We start from the raw sequence: 6,000 nt of genomic DNA on the forward strand, positions 1-6,000 counted from the left end.
TGGAATTCCTAAGGCAAAATTAAATTCCTAGTCCAGTTTCGCATCAAAGAGAGCCCAGGTGCCTCCACCACTCGGCGTCAAAATCTTCTTGCGTCATACTTCAGCGCCTTAATGGTGGCACATGAAAGACTGACGCCTTGTCGGGGAGCGCACTAGGTCTGGTAAAGGCTAAATGGCCTCTTACACAGCCCCAGTGGAAACAAAAATAAACAGCAAACACTAGGACGGAGATCCAGGGCCGCAGAGAGCCAAGGCGGGCCACTTTTCAGTTATGTCGCCGGGCCCCTCCCTCCCGCCAAAAAAATAAAAAAGGGGTAATAAGAAAGAGGGGGGAAAACAAAAAAATAAGGGAAAAAGGGGGGGGGGGTCAAAACTGCTTAGAAGAAAATTTAATTCTCTTTTAAGAGCCACGGCAGTAAATACCAAAAGAGTAAATTTTACTTAATCTTTATGTTTTCTCTTATTCGGAGTCCCCCCCCCCCCTTTTTTCTTCCTTCCTTTCTTTTTGTTTCTTTCATTTCTTTCTTTCCCTTGCGTCAGTGTTGCTGCTCCCCCCCCCCCCCAAGTCCCGGGCCCCTAGTTTCCAACTTGGCTGACATGGCCTCTCGTCGGACCTGCGGAGATCGCAAGTATAGTTCATCTCGGCAGTAATTCGTTTTAATCATGTTCGAATTAACGAGGTTCCACTCTATCGTAAGATTTAAGGGGTACTAGTGCGATTTTCGTTTAATGAGCAGCACTTTGGAGGAAGTCCCATTTACATCACACAGCACTCAACAGATAAAAGCAGTCTGCTAAAAAATATCAATATTTTCAGATCAGGAGCCAAATAATTCTGATGAAGAACTTATTTGGCATTGATATTTAAACGCTTATAGGAGGATTTGATTATCATTGAAGAATTAATGTGCACCAGTGACCATTATCGAGTCCAGAGGGTCTTCGACCGGGCCATTATCAAACCTGCAACCGTTTGATCACGAGCCCTATATTCTTAACTGATAGAGTAATCCATTCCCGACATCTGCTTTTTAAAAAAAAACTTCCCACAGTTGTAGCCATGCCTTTAAGATATAACAAATGCAAATTTTGAGCTTCCAAGATCCAAATCCAGAGGACCTAGGAATAATATAAAGATGCGGGGACAGCTTTAAAAAAATTGCCCTGCTTTGTTTTATCCTGCAAAAAACAAATCTATACTGGATCTCTAAAATTTTGAGAGCTTTAAGTTTATGGCGGGCGGGGAGGGGCACTCTACTCATCCCCGCCCCCAACCCTCTTTATACGCAATCTCTCTCCGCTTTACCTCACGTAAGTTATTTTCAGTACATAAATTATGAAACATAACTGTTATTCAATGATTTTATCATAATTGATCTTCTTGATTAAGTGAAGGTTTTTAATAAGCAAATTACACATTTTTCAACAACTGTACGTTTTTACTATTTGAAACCACAAAACAGTACACACAATGTGCGTAAAACTAAAATAGATAGGTAAAAATTTTTTTTCTTTGAATTTCGTCCTTTTCGGTTTAAACGTGTCTTATGATGTTATTTTTGTGATTTTCCTGATACTTACAGTTAGATTCTCTTATTAGTGTGATTTTTGTGATTAATATTTCTGATATTTTATTGCATGTTTTTTTTTTCCTGTGGGGAAGATATATGTAAATGTGTCTTTCCATGTCAAATCAACGAAAAAAAACCCACTTTTGAGATTCATGTCAAGAAAATCGACTAAAATTTTCAGGTTTGAGTCGCCTCAAAAAGTGACATTTAGACATTACCGAAAATTCTATTTACTCTGCTTCTATAGGAGCTACAGTGTTTCTGAATTTTTTTCATCCAGATATCCGATGACTGTTCCCTGTTTCAGAGTAACTTGCGTAAGGGGATGCCCCCCTTAAATAGAAATTTACCCCACTCAGGTTATACGGGGAGTGGGGGTCCATTAGGGTGGTTCAAAAAGACTTTTTTTCACCTAGAGTCCAGGACACCCCCTATCTTTTTTAGACTTACTAGTATTATGCTGTAAAAGTTTTAGCTTCTTACTCAAATTTTAAGAGGGTGCTCAATGACCCCTTAATTTAACATTAACCGTAGCATAGTAAATGCCACACATTTAGAAACATTTAATTTCCGCAGCTGTTTTATTTATTTATTTATTTATTTTTTTTTTTTTGTTAATAATTATTTTATTGCAATGTATATGCATGCATATTACTAGTGTATATGATAATGTGTAGCATTGTTTTTTCAGTTCAATGTATTTTGTGAACTCCCCTCCCCATACTTATGAAGTTTGGGGGAGTGAGTTTAGCACCCTCTTTCAGTTGAAATAGGAAGCTAAAATTCTTCCAGTATATTGCTATCCACAAGTCTAAAAATATTGAGGGATGTCCTGCTCTCTAGGAGAAACTTTTTTTCTTACATGTATTTTTGATCCACCCTAGGGCCCATCTCCCCCCCCCCCCCAAAAAAAAACATCATAAAAACTAATATTTTTCAAAAACAAACCTTAAAAATTTGAAAGCTGCGCCATCCGCTCCCCTCTACCCCCCCCCCCCTCGTAGGATCCATTGCTTTTGGTCTTTTTGCAATAAATAGTTTTTTTTTAAATCCAGAAAGCCGATAGCTGTTCCCTACTGTTGAGTTACTTGCGCAAGGGGATGTTCCCCCGAAAATAGGAATTCACCCCCTCATGATATGGGTGTGGGGGACTCCCCCCCCACCGAGAAAACATAATAACTAAAATTTTTCAAAAACGAACCTTACAAATATAAAGTCCGCGCCACCCGCTCAACTAACCTGCCTCCCGCTGCTTTTGGCCTTATTGGAATAAATTGCTTATTATTATTATTTTTTTTTCCAGAAGGCCGATGCCTGCTCCCTATTGCAGAGTTACTAGCGGAAGCTCTTCCTTAAATAGACATTCACTCCCCCTCAAGTTATAAGGGGTGAGGCAACCTCTCCCCCCCCCCCCAAAAAAAAAACGGATTATAAAAAAAAAAAAATCTTTTAAAAACATTCCTTAAAAATTTCAAGTCTGCATCATGACCCACTCCACTCGGGGGGAGTAGTGGTTCCCCCCGTTGGAACCATTGCTTTTATTCTTACTGGAAAAAACTGCCCTTTTTTTAAAAAAAATCCAGATGGTTGATTGCTGTTCCCTATTGCAGATCTTAATATACTTTAGTTACTTGTTGTAGGGGATGCTCCCCTCCCCCCAAAGAAATATGCACTACCCCCAAAAAGCAAGTCTTTTAAAAACACTTAAATTTAAAACTGGGTTGATCCAAGATGTTAATAATCACTTAACAATTGATCGGTTAAGATATAATCCGGTTAACATGAATTAATTATCATGGTCTTAGTATTTTCCCATTAACGAGGTTTGACTGTAACAGGAAATTTCTTAATTGACTGTGGTGTGGTGAACCACTAGTCCTACGGTGTACTGAATTCTACTTCATGGTGGTCCGAAACAATTTTTACTGGTCTCAGAACAATTGATCACCAGTGATTCTGAACGCTGGTCAATGCATAAAAAATTTAAAATAATTTTTATTTGCAAATGCAAACCAAGGAGCAATTTTGCAAAAAGTTGCTAGTATAGAACGCGCTATGAATGAAATTGTACATAAAAACGAAAAACAAACAAGGGTTACAGATTTCTTCCAACAGCAATTGATAAGGAGTCGGATTTTTAAACAATATGCTAAGATTTTTAAACCTCGCAGCTGATTTTGTATTTTCCATTCCTAATCTGATGCAATACGCAAACTCGGGGTTCTACTGCATATGGACACACATTAATTTTTCAGATTTTGGATTTTCTCTTACAGTAGAACATCAATTATCCGATTTCCTACTATTCGAATCACTTTCAGAATGTCTGGAAAAAAAAGGAAAAAAAAGACAAAATTATACTGGGGTTCGTACAATTCCGTGTTATTCACTCCTCAAAACTAGCCCTTCCGCGTACGACTACCGCGATATGAGCGGGGTATCCGTTTCGTCCGAGACTACGGATCACGTAAAAATCGCGGGCGAAGAATTTTTTTCCCCTTATTTTAATACGGATCCCGTTATTTCTAGAACCCCTATAACTGGAGAGGCAGCCGCATCCGCCATATTGAAGCAAGCGTACTTATCGCACAACAGGGAAATACAGAATAAAACCGTCCAAGGAACACTGCAACATGTTAGCAAAGACGACAGAGTTTTTACAACGTAATTATAGTAAAATCATGAGAAATAAATCGATATTAACCAAGGGTCGGCACTAGTAGTTCTGCCGCCCTAGACGATATTAAAAAGTGCCGCTCCCCCCCCCCCCCCGTTGAATAATAATAATAATAAAATAATATATTAATAAAATAAAAATAATAGTAAAGTGCTTAAAATTAAAGTGAGTTTCTAGTAAAATTCCAAACTGGGTTTTGCATATCCAAGCACTAGTACACACTTTAAATTATCTTTTTAACATTAAAGTAGGGCATCTTTTGGCACTGAAACAGATATTGATATCTTCAAAAGACTTTTACATCACGCAATTTGCCACCTGTAAAATGAAGTTGAATTTCTAGTTAAATTTACTATGTTTTGCATATCTATCCAAGCACTGGTACACACTTTTTTTTTCCAGCATCGAAACAGTGAATCTTTCGGCTCTCAAACAAATATCCATAAAATAGAAAAAAAAAAAAATTCAACTTCGACGTTTTCCGCCCTAAAATCTGCCACCTAGGCGGCCGCCTAGTTCGCCTACCCCAGGAGCCGGACCTGTATTAACCTCACACAAGCGAGCTCCATTTCCAGTCATTTCGTTGGTCAAATTATCCATTTCTGTTTACTTCCTGCATCTGCTGGAAATCTGAACAGCTGAAAACCTTTTTTGGGGCTGTTTGCACAATTAACAGCCGAACAACCACCATTTGACTCAATTTAACATATGCTAAAGAAATGTTAACATCAGCAGTAATGCAATCGCTGCGAAGCACTGGATCAAGTTTGCTCCAAAATGGCGGATGCGTCGACTCCTCCACTATACACTGTTAGAACTACAGGAGCCGTTGAAAGGTCCTTTGGCACCCTGGGGTGAAAGCAAGGTGCATCCGGGTGAAAACGGAGGCTTGGAGATGTCCTTGCGGTACTTTTGGCTCCTTTAAAAAGGGTGCCCAACTGTCACGTGATCTGTCACATGATATTTATGATTTTTAATGGCGGCGTTCATGAAATGATAGAAGTCATTTTCATGCATTTTGTATTATTACGTTTATTTTTCAAATTTATTCTTCGTGATTACAGTAGTAGATGCCTTCTTCTGACGACTCGATTTTACTAAAAGGAGCTTGTAACCCTGTAACCGCTGTTCCATGCTTGTTTACAAGTCAATGAAGTGAAACTGGACCGTTACTACTTCGCTAAGTTTTTTTTGTTCTTATATTTATTTCACGTATGATTATTTTGTTTCGGTCGCTATTCTTTTGAGAGATGAGAAAATTATATAGTTTCGCTCACAATTCTGTAAATATCTTCGACTTTTTTTCGTTTTAATGAATCTACATCGCGTGTGCTGATACATATGTGCTGAATTTAAGGTGAAACATTTTTTGACTTTGAGATATTTACCCACGTGATTTCATGCTGTCAATTGTTTCGAAAGCTAAATTGCATGCATTTTTATTTCGTTTCAAACTATTTGGGTCGTTGCACAGTCAGAGATGTTTTAAGAAAATTTTCTGCCTTGCGAACGATCCTATTGGTTTGAAGCGCTGATTCTCCTTGAACGAATGAAGTTGAAATTTCTGAAGATTTGTTTACTTCTCGTCAAAAAAGTTTTAAGACTAAACTTTAAGGCTTGTGTAGTAAATTAAATCTTGACTAACATGCTTCATTATAAATAATGATGTGAAACACCTCTTAGCTGCTGCATAGGTTTTAAATTCAAATTTGGTAGGTTGTGGCAAATAGAAAAACATGCTTTGCTCTAGCA

This window comes from Uloborus diversus, chromosome 3 (assembly GCF_026930045.1).
Source record: "Uloborus diversus isolate 005 chromosome 3, Udiv.v.3.1, whole genome shotgun sequence".
NCBI classification, from domain to species: Eukaryota; Metazoa; Arthropoda; class Arachnida; order Araneae; family Uloboridae; genus Uloborus; species Uloborus diversus.